The following is a 12,024-nucleotide window of genomic DNA, read 5'->3' on the forward strand; positions in this document are numbered from 1 at the left end:
AAGGGTACTGAGAGTTTTCAGGACACCCCTATTGCCCTCACAGAGCTACAATTCCCAGAGTTCTCTGGGAAGTGGGATTGACTGTTAAACTAGGGTTGCCATAATTCAAAAAGTGGAAATCCAGACACAAAAGTTGTTGAGCCATTTTCGACGGACCAATCCTGGCTATGTCAGGGAAATTCCGGATGTGTGGCAACGCTACTGAGAATTGTAGCTTTGTGAGAAGAATGAGAGGTGCCTAACAACTCTGATCACTCTTCATAAACTTACTGTTCTGAGGATTCTTTGAAGTAGTGTTACTACTTAGAAAATATAGTGCCTTACAACGAGTAAACAAAACTAAAAGCATTTGCATTTTGAGATGAAATAAGAATTTTAGCTTTGGTTTTGATCTGATGTGAAAAACCCATTAGCTGAATTCAGAACATGGTTTGGATTACGTTGTGGGTTTGTGGTTTTATTTTATCTCCTCGTTTACAAAGCAATAAAACATGCATGTTTCTCTTCTCACACACTTCAGTGGGACAGTTCTTGAGAAATGCTAATTAAAACTAGAAAACGGCCAAGCTTATCTAATTCTGCATTGCCATCCACTCAATGTTCCTGATGAATTTTTTAATTCAGTAGCATTTTAAACTGCGGGAGGCAGTGGAAGACAGGAGTGCCTGGCGTGCTCTGGTCCGTGGGGTCACGAAGAGTCGGACATGACTGAATTACTAAACAACAACAGCATTTTAAGAAATTGGACACACACACCCCACCTCAACAAAGCAGTTAAAAATACTTTAGGGGAGGGGAATTACCGTAAATTTGGGAAGTGAAAAGCCCTGTTTGGAACCATCTAGCCTAGCATCTGATTCCCAGTATGGCTCACCAATTGCTTATGGGAAGCCCACAAACAGGACATGAGCTCAACAGTATACAGTGGTATCTCGGGTTACAGACGCTTCAGGTTACAGATGCTTCAGGTTACATACTCTGCTAACCCAGAAATAGTACCTTGGGTTAAGAACTTTGCTTCAGGATGAGAGCAGAAATCGTGCTCCGGTGGCAGCAGGAGGCCCCATTAGCTAAAGTGGTACCTCAGGTTAAGAACAGTTTCAATTTAAGAACGGACCTCCAGAACGAATTAAGTTCTTAACCCGAGGTACCACTGTATGCTTGTTCATGATTCCCAGGAACTGGCATCCAGAGACATTGCTTGACTAGCAGTAATGTACAGCATTATCCTCCATTAATTTATCTGATCCCATTTAAAAGCCATCTAAAATGGCAGCCATCTTGAGGCAACAAATTCTTAACTGGTATTTCCTTTGTCCATTCTGAATCTCCCATCATTCTGCTGTACTGAATGACTCCCTGGGTTCTGGGTTCATGAGAGAGGAAGAAAAAGCAGCAGATACATAGGAGTGGATGTTGCGTTTATGTTTATAAGCAGGAGCAATATTTTGTAAGCTCGGTATATTTGGTTAAGGGAGGTACATGCCAGTGGTTATTGGGGGGAGAGGACAGCATAATTCCAGTAGCAGAATTTTATGTTGTGGGTTTACTAGCATTGACCTGCTTCATAAAGGGAAATGGATTGAATTTTATCTCTCAACTGAAAAAAGTAGGAACAAATTTTCATCTTCAAGTGGAACTATTTTTATTAGTTTAAGCACATATGTGATAGATTAAAATGTGAGGGATTATAAAAATTCATCTGGGCAATGATTTACTATTATTATATTTTGCTTTTGAACTGGAACAAAGTGAATGAAGGGCAGGAGTATTCTTTGGACTGTGTTGTTGACAATTCTACTCAAACGCTAACCTTGCACGGGGAAACGGCTATTTCTCAGTGGCTCTTTTCTTTTAAACATTGTGTTATACCCTGGGATATAATTGCTGATGGGAGGTGTGGCCCAATAATACCTGGAAGCAGTGTTTTTTTATGGGAGTACACAGGGGTATGCATACCCCTAAACATTTTGTGAATCTAATTCTTCTCTAACATGGTGAATCGTCAGTTCCATTGCTACCCCCGATGGCAGCCTCATTTCCTGTGATGGTGTTTCCTGAATCTCAGATGGAAGCAAGCGTTTAATGTGTGAAGTAGGAGTTGGAATCTAGCATGGTGATTGGTCAGTTTCATTGTTACCACCTCCAATGGCTGCTTCATTTCCTTACCCGGTGATTTTCTTGAGACAAAATGAGAGTAACCCTAAACAATTTTTAAGAAAAAAAGCACTGCCTGGAAGATTACTCCCTCACCCGTGTTTTCATACACATTTGGTCCAGAATACTATTGGGCAATTATAGCCTCCCAAATCTATATGCAGCAGTGGCATGTAATGGAGTGGGGGGGGGGCACAGTTCTGCATTTACCAGAAGAGTGATGGGTACGGTAGCAGCAAGAATCTCTAGTACAGGCACCCCCAACCTGTGGCCCTCCAGATGTTTTGGCCTACAACTCTCATGATCCCTAGCTAACAGGACCAATGGTCAGGGATGATGGGAATTGTAGTCCAAAACATCTGGAGGGCTGAAGGTTGGGGATGCCTCCTATAGCAGTGTTCCCCAACCTTGGGCCTCCAGCTGTTTTTGGACTACAACTCCCATCAACCCTCGCTAGCAAGACCAGTGGTCAAGGATGATGGGAATTGTAATCCAAAAACAGCTGGAGGCCCAAGGTTGGGGAACACTGTCCTATAGTACCAATGCTCCAAAGTTCTTTTGATGTCACTACAATAATCTCTCTCACCATGCTGGTGAAAGCTGGTGAAAGCACTGTAGCTGCTACTTCACCCCCATATATATCAGAGCAAGCTTTATGTCCTTTCTCACCTGTAGATGGGAACTTAAAATGTGTCCAAGTGATTCAGGAATAACCAAGGGACCAAGGGAATCCATTGCACAATGTCTGAATTTCTAGCTATATTCTGCTACTACCACAAAACGGAATATGTTCAGTTCACTGAAAAGATGTTTACTTCGCTCACAAACTTAATTCAGTAAATTGACCACAAAAGAGCATATTTGGTCAACCCATTGGCTTCTCCATTTGATGAGATAAATTCCAGAAGAGCAGTTAGCAAAAGGAAATATTGTGGCTAGGTATTTGTGGTTCACTCAAACCCAACAAGGGGGTGTGAAAAGCGTGAATGTGTGAATATATCTATAAGCTACAGATTTTCCAGAGAGCCCAGCAGCCAACATAATAATCATGTTTTTAAAATAAAAATCTGAACATACATTCAGCTTTACACAAGAGACTCAGTAATTCTCTCTTTTTTAAAAAGCAGCCCATCAATAAACTCATCCATTAACAGCTTTTTGATATACTGCTATTGCAACACAAACCTGTAAATAAATGCTCTGCAGACATGAGAGTTAACTTGATGACTAAAGGAGTCTCTGTAGGTGGTGTTTAGTTGACTTTCAGGGATGATAATTGGGCACTAGTGTTAATCATCACCTCCAAAAGCTGTACACCTGAATAATTCTCTAAGTGGGGAAATAGAAATTTAGGCATGACTCATCTGTGATTTCATTTTAAAGGCTAAAATAGAGTGTTTGCAACTGAGAGGTCATCTGGACTTCCATGCTGTTAATTATTTGGAAAATGGGTTATGAAATGAGTAGGCACTTGTTATTAAGAAAGAAAAGAGCAGCAGAAGGTAAAAGTCCTAGTTTAGTACTATAGGAGCATATATTGGAAATACAACATAGTTGAATTATATTCTGTTGTTACATCTAGACCTAATCTGAACATCTAATGCTCGGTTCAAATTGTGGGGTTGTACATTGGTGTATGGAAGTGAGAGCTGGACCATAAAGAAGGCTAATCGCCGAAGAATTGATGCTTTTGAATTATGGTGCTGGAGGAGACTCTTGAGAGACCCATGGACTGCAAGAAGCTCAAACCTCTCCATTCTTAAGGAAATCAGCCCTGAGTGCTCACTGGAAGGACAGATCCTGAAGCTGAGGCTCCAGTACTTTGGCCACCTCATGAGAAGAGAAGACTCCCTTGAAAAGACCCTGATGTTGAGAAAGATGGAGGGCACAAGGAGAAGGGGACGACAGAGGACGAGATGGTTGGACAGTGTTCTCGAAGCTACCAACATGAGTCTGACCAAACTGCGGGAGGCAGTGGAAGACAGAAGTGCCTGGCGTGCTCTGGTCCATGGGGTCACAAAGAGTCAGACATGACTAAACAACAACAACAACAGCAACAACAACCATCTGCCAGAAGGCCTAGCAGACAATATGCTTCTACTTGTATTTCTGAAATATAATTGAATCCCAACAGTTTGAATTTTTTTTAAGTAGCACCTGTGAATTGGTGTTCAAGTCATGATACCATAGAAGCATAGTAAACTGCCTTATACCAGATCAAAGTATTTTGCAATCTAGCCCAGTACTGTCTGCTGTGACTAGCAATGGTTCTCCAGTATATCCTTATCACTGTAGATGCCGGGGACTGAAAGTGGAACCAACTGCATGCAATGCATGTATTCTACCACTGAGCTATGGTCCCCTTCCCCTGTAACATATTACCAGTAATGGGTGGTGCGATGTCACTTTTTTATACTAAAAATATGTAGTATAACACTGATGACTGGCCTGTGAACACTCCAATTGGAGAACAGCCTTTATCAAAGGTGTCATGGACTTTGAAGACGCTCAGGCTCAGGATGAAAGGGAGAAATGTGCTAAGAGGAAGGCACGTTTGGCAAACCCTCACCGTGATCAGCTCCCACTTGGAAACCTATGTCCCCACTGTGGAAGGACGTGTGGATCCAGAATTGGCCTCCACAGTCACTTATGGACTCACTGTTAAGACCGTGTTCATGGAAGACAATCTTATTCGGCTACGAGTGATCGCCAAAGCAGAAGAAGAAGAAGAAGAAGAAGAAGAAGAAGAAGAAGAAGAAGAAGAAGAAGAAGAAGCCACTCACCTGACCTCTGGTCAGATATGTCACTGTTGCTTATCAGGAGGTAAAGGGGCAGTAATAATAATATTTGTATCCAGTGTGCCTCGTGAATATTACCTGGTTAGAATCCTTGTAATAATTTTGTAAGGTATTATAAGTATTCTTGTTGCCATACTGCATACAGGTGAGAAGGCTAAGAGATAACAAAAAGGGGGGAAAATCATGATCAACATTGTTCAAGCAATGGAATAAGCTAATAAGACACACAGAATCTATTTGCTTGAGATTTTGATTAAAGCAGTTGTCATGGGCAGAGGTGGAGATAGCTGCTCCAGCACCCAGAGCGGCGCACATGCTGTGCACCCAGGGGTGGGGCTAGCCACACACGGGGGCGGGATGAGCATCCATGGGGGGCAGCACAGCGATGTCACCCCCCTTCAGGGATGACACCCAGGGCGGGCCGTACCCACCGCACCGCCTTCCTCCGTCAGTGGTCATGGGTACTTAACTAAATAGCTAAACGTTTGAGGACAATGGATTTATACCACTTGGATCTCCAATCTCTTTGCTCCCATGCATCCTTTGTGAGTTTCAACATGATGGTTAAAGTTGCCCAAACTCTAACAAATGGCAGCCCTAAACTTCGCCACCAGTTTGAGTCAATTTCTTCTTATGTAACATGAAAATGTGAGTAATAGGATGGTTACAGGTGCATGTTGTATCTGAATGTTCTCTTATTAGGTTTGTTCTCTCTGGAGGGTTGTTTTTCTCTCCACTTCGAGAATTCATCCGGATCTCTCATTCTCCCTCCCCAGAACCTTGTGTTCCTTGGCTATAATGGTATATAAAAACAAGCTGTGACACACAGGGAAATAAAGGACTGAAAACTTTTTTTGCTTTGGCACAAACCTGATTCATCCTGGTAAAAGTATATCTTGTGGGACACTGGAGCACAACCAAGGTCACAAGATGAATTTCTCACAGAAAGATTTCTTTATCCTTTATGGGAAGAGTTATATTTTGCCTCAACCCCCTAGTAAGTTGCATTAAAAATGTGGCACATTACATTTAAGCAGGAAGGGGACATACAACTGAACATTGTATTACAAATGTCCTTGTAAGGCTTTATTTAGTAACTTTTGGGACATGTTTATTTTTCAGGCAGAAGTGTAACGGGGTGGTTTAGTTGGGTTTCAGAAGTGATCTGACTGTAAAATCTAAGAGAGGAAAAACCAAAATTGATAGTTTTTAGTTTTAACTCTTCAACTTACTAAGCTCTCGCCACTGGAGGAACCGAGGAACTGTGTAATGAGAGGAAGAGTGAGGCATTTACACAGACACCATTTATGTTTATATTCTAGGCCAAACTAGATATGTCAGAGATCTCTGATTTGGATCCCTGGACACCTCTTTCAGATGTGAGGCTTGACACCATGCTCTAGTAGAACACCTGTCCTTTTTCACTTTCCTGCTCCTTGATGGGATGCATGAACACCCATGCTCACCTGGAATCAACACATCCTGAATGTATAAAGCATGTCCTGTATCTCTGTCAGTCTACCTGCCCATTTCTAACTCATAAACTTTGCTAACATGCATATTAGGGGAAATTGCATACACAGATGTGTTCATTAGGAGAAATTAACGCTAAAATGCAGGTGGATTTTCATGAGGAGTTTTTAAAACTGAAGATTGTTGTAGAAAAGTAGGAAATTGAATTGAATACTAGAAAAAAATGAGAAACCAAGAGAACCCAAATTAACAGGTTAATCTATCCCTAGTTGCCGCTGGGCAATCCTGACATTATTCACCTACATAGGATTGTGGGAAACAGTCTTATACTGCTTCAGACCACTGGTCCATCTAGCTCAGTGTGGTGTACAGAGCCAGTGTGGTGTAGTGGTTAAGAGCGGTAGACTTGTAATCTGGGGAACCGGGTTCGCGTCTCCGCTCCTCCACATGCAGCTGCTGGGTGACCTTGGGGTAGTCACACTTCTTTGAAGTCTCTCAGCCCCACTCACCTCACAGAGTATTTGTTGTGGGGGAGGAAGGGAAAGGAGAATGTTAGCCGCTTTGAGACTCCTTCGGGTAGTGATAAAGCGGGATATCAAATCCAAACTCTTCTTCTTCTTCTCAGTGTTGTCTACACTGACTGGCAGTGACTATCCAGGGTTTGAGGCAAGAGTTCTTCCTAGCCCTGTGTGGCAATGTCAGAAAATAAACCTGGGACCTTCTGTATGCAAAGCAGGTACTGTACTACTGAGATACAGCCCTTCTCCCCTGAGCACAGGTAATGTTGCTGATGGCCGCTCAGAATTGGACACGAACCTGAGTTGTGTCTCAGAAGCACACAAGTTTTCACAATAACAGTTTGTGTAGACCATTCAGTCAATACATTTTGACATGGAAAATGGGGGAAGCCACCTCCCATGTTATTAAACAAATATATCTTCTTAGCTGTATTGCAAGCTTTTGTAAACATCTGGAGAAAGAACAACAGAATGTGGGTTCTGCCAAGATTAGTTTCCTGTTCTGGAGGCAGGAGATAGTACTCATCTGTTAACAAGCAAAAATCTGTCTCATATTGGTAATGCTAATTGTAAACACATTATCCGAATCCTAGAACACCCGTTGGTGTAAGCTAGAAGTAGCCTTACTCCTATTAGTAGACTAAATCAGCGTAAAATCTGCATTACAGAAGAACTAGGGCCATACATCCAAATCTCACTGTTGCAGAAGATTAAAAACACATTTTGACTGTCACAAAAGTATTCCCAGACCACATTCTGCAATAATTTATTAAAGGCTGAAGTGGAACAGTTGATTTCTCAACTTTGTTACTGATTTCTTGTCATACAAACAACCCTTGATACACTTCTGCATTTCTTCATCTTGGCATTGCTGTAAGCCCAGATTTCATATGCTCTGTCATCAGGATTAAGCTTTACCATGTGTGTTTGCAATGCTTTCCTATTGCATAGTCACAACAAAATGCAGTCACAGCTTGAGCTTGCATGCAGCAAAGTCATATGTATTTTTACTCAGAAATAAGAACAACATCAGTCAGTGGGAATCACTCCCAAATAAATGTGCCTAAGATTGCAGTCCAGTGCTGCTTTGCATCTGAACACTATAAATAGATGATATTTGAGGATATATCCTGCCTTTCAATCTAAAGATCCTCCAGGTGGCTTACAACATACAGTGGGACCTCGGGTTAAGTACTTAATTTGTTCCGGAGGTCTGTTCTTAACCTGAAACTGTTCTTAACCTGAAGCACCACTTTAGCTAATGGGGCCTCCCGCTGCCGCTGCACAATTTGTGTTCTCATCCTCAAGCAAAGTTCTTAACCCGAGGTTCTATTTCTGGGTTAGCGGAGTCTGTAACCTGAAGCGTATGTAACCTGAAGTGTATGTAACCCGAGGTACCACTGTATAGCCAAAACAAAATCCAATATTACACACCTTGGCCATTGACCTGAGTAGGATCAAATGTAGGGAGATTGCTTTCCCTCTACCTCTCAGAGAGACGTTTTCTCAGCTCAAATGTTTCAGGACCTAGGGGTGGGTAAATCCATCAATTTTAGATTCTTATTTTTCAGATCTCGAAGTCATAACCACATTTTCCCAGTTTCTGATTTTTAAAAAGTCTGCATGAAAATTCACCAGTACAATTTTTTCCTAATATGTTGGTTTCTCCTAACATACACATTTTTGCAAATCTTTTTTTGGTATTAATAATAATAATAATTTTTATTTATACCCCGCCCTCCCCAGCCAAGGCCGGGCTCAGAGCAGCTTACAAGCAATAATAAAAACAAATTGAATGATTACAACTTAAAAACAAAATTAAAATACAACATTAAAATATTGAAACATTGAAATATTAAAATGTAGCCTCATCGCAGGAGGAGAAGGAAAGGAAAAAAGAAAGAAAGAGAGGGAGGGAATCAAATTGGCTCCAAGCCAAAGGCCAGGCGGAACAACTCTGTCTTACAGGCCCTGCGGAAAGAAATAAGATCCTATTAGAGTGCAAATAGTAGTGTGCATGCACGCGAAAGCTCATACCAATAATTAACTTAGTTGGTCTCTAAGGTGCTACTGGAAGGAATTTTTTTTAATTTTTATTTTATTTATTTTGTTTTGTTTCGACTATGGCAGACCAACACGGCTACCTACCTGTAAGCAGTTTCCCCTGCAATGCCTAAAGTAGCATTCTAAACTTAACCAACAAACCAGACAGATTCTATTTTGGATGATGGCTAATAGAGTTGGAAGTGACCACAAGGACTATATAGCCCAGCCCCCTTCGATGCAAGAATATTTCACCCATCATGGGGCTCAAACCCACAGCTCTGAGAAGAAGAGCCTCATGCTATACTGACTGAACTATCTATTATCTATGTTTTTCATTGTTTACATTCACCATGATTTTCTGAAGCACTAATACGACCAATTCATAAAATAAAGATGGTAAAAATCAGTTAAATTGGCCTATAAAATGCCAGATTTTCCCCATAATATATAACATTTTTAGTTCCAGTTAAGAATGGCATTCATATAACTGTTTACTTCCACAAATATTCATGTAGTGAATCATCATTGGCTGCAGCTGTAATGTGCATTTTCTGTCATGTTGGATTCTAAGCAGAAGGTTATTTGGCCGATTAGTCGGGGAAAATTCTTAGAAAGATATCATCTGGAGTGTGAATAAGTATGGTCCAACTCATTTGATGGATTTTGAGTTGCTGAATCCAAACACTGAGTCTAATTTGCTGTCTTTTCTTAGCAAACGGTTTATAAATATTGCAGAGAGAGAAAAAAAGACAATTATCACATTCCTTCAGAAGGCATAGGAAACATCTCATTTCACAGATTTTGGGTGCTAAATATGAATGATTATGTTATCAGACATTGGATGCTACTATTTGTTTAAAATGCCTAGTGTTGTCTAGTATTGATGCAGAGACAGCTACTGTCAATCCCATACATTTGTACCATAATATCCAAGCAGATTTTATTTGATTGCTGTATGTGTTGAATTTGAATAAATTTGCATATATATATTTTTTTTAACTCACAATTGTAGCTCAGCTTTGCATGACTCAGCTTGGCAGATTTGCTTTCGAGCTTGAACTTTTAAACACCTTGCAACTGAAACATGTGTGGGTTTTCTCTCTCCATTTTTTAAAAGCTATAGAATAGTGTTATGCGTTTGCAAAGGAGGCAAGTATCCCATAACATTCCTGCAAGCTCCTTATGCAGCCACACCAGTTTCTCTAGTCTCCTCCCACTTTTCTTTTTTGTTGGAATTGTCTGAACTTCATAGGCTGCTCAATAATGGAAACTATGTTACTTTGTGTGTCTCTTTATTTCTACTGCTGGGCAGGAAATTAAGAACTAAATTTGTGGCTCAACTCTGAAAGTTGTTGTTATTGTCCTACAGCTTTTAGCTAGACAAAGCCAAACAATCTTCCTACATGTGTGTGCATGTGTTCCTGTGTATAGATAGACACAGACTTACAGCCCCATCTATATTCATTAATATCCATTGGAATACTCATATGCCGAAGTTCAAACAAAACCATTTGTTTTGTTTCTTCTAGGCATATATTTCTTAAAATGAAAATTTGATCTGCTAGAACAGGCATAGGCAAACTTGGCCCTCCATATGTTTTGGGACTACAACTCCCATCACCCTAGCTAACAGGACCAGTGGTCAGGGATGATGGGAGTTGTAGTCCCAAAACATCTGGAGCAGGGGTAGGCAACCTAAGGCCCGTGGGCCGGATGCAGGTCAATCGCCTTCTCAATCCAGCCTGCGGACAAGCCAGGAATCAGTGTGTTTTTACATGAGTAGAATGTGTCCTTTTATTTAAAATGCATCTGTGGGTTATTTGTGCGGCATAGGAATTCATTCATTATTTCCCCCCCAAAATATAGTCTGGCCCACCACATGGTCTGAGGGACGGTGGACTGGCCCACGGCTGAAAAAGGTTGCTGACCCCTGCGGAGGGCCAAGTTTGCCTATGCCTGTGCTAGAAAACCGCTAGATGCAACTCTCAATTCCGCCTATCAAATTACGGTTATTCTTTATTAAAACTTTTACAGTGGTACCTCTAGTTACGAACTTAATTCGTTCCGGAGGTCTGTTCTTAACCTGAAACTGTTCTTAACTAGAAGTGTGCATTCGCTAATGGGGCCTCTTGCTGCCGCTGCGCCACCGGCACATGATTTCTGTTCTCATTCTGGGGCAAAGTTCTCCACTCAAGGTAACTTTTCCAGGTTAGCGGAGTTTGTAACCTGAAGCGTTTGTAACCTGAGGCATTTGTAACTTGAGGTACTTAACAAGAAATGCAGAAGTGCCTGATCTGAACAAGAAGTAGCCTCACACAATTACTGTCCTTTTGCTTAGCCATGAAGACTGACTACAGGGCATGCAAGGAGCACCTTGTAGTTTGCCTGTTCAAATGTGTCATCAGCTACCTGCCTGCCCACCTGACTTCCCATCCACCCTCCCTTGCTTCTGCCACCCTTCCTACCCAATGAAAGAAGGGACTGCTAGTGTTTTTAAGCACACACAAAACTCCCCACTCATCTTCAGGAACAGTAGTGCCTCTTCGCTTTTTTGGCAGAGCTAACAGAGCCACTGAGTCCTAAAGAAAGCAAAATAGATTCTATGGAGCAGCCCTGCAGAGGCGGTGACTGATTCACTGTGGTATTTTTTTGCCTGTATGTGTCAGGCGACAGTGGATCCACACACACACACCCCGGCAGGTCGCCAGGAATGGATAAGACAAAGAAAAGTTCTTACCAACTGCTTTTCATTCAATATTCACACAGAGAGGCTTGGAACGCCACCTCTTAGAATAATGGCTTTGCTTTGAGTGAGTCTCCACCCCCTCCCTCTCTCCCTTCATGCGTCATCACTATGGGTGCTGAGATGTGCCCTCTGCCTCTGAGATCTCTGCTCTCCTACTTTCAATGCCCGCCGGGTTCTGGGAGAGGGAGGTCCCAGAATGCTTTCTAATGACACTGTGTCCATCAGCTGGTGCTTCTTCTTCCTCCTCTCCCATTATTTCCCAGCTTTTCCGTTTATCTCCCTCTGC

The 12,024-nt window shown here is 41.7% G+C and overlaps 1 protein-coding gene across 1 annotated transcript in view; it reads left to right on the forward strand.

Moving 5' to 3' along the window:
• CP (ceruloplasmin) overlaps positions 1 to 12,024 on the forward strand; it is a 569,984-nt gene that overhangs the window by 342,775 nt on the left and 215,185 nt on the right. The window lies entirely within an intron of this gene.

Source organism: Podarcis muralis, chromosome 6, assembly GCF_964188315.1.
Source record: "Podarcis muralis chromosome 6, rPodMur119.hap1.1, whole genome shotgun sequence".
Lineage (NCBI taxonomy): Eukaryota > Metazoa > Chordata > Lepidosauria > Squamata > Lacertidae > Podarcis > Podarcis muralis.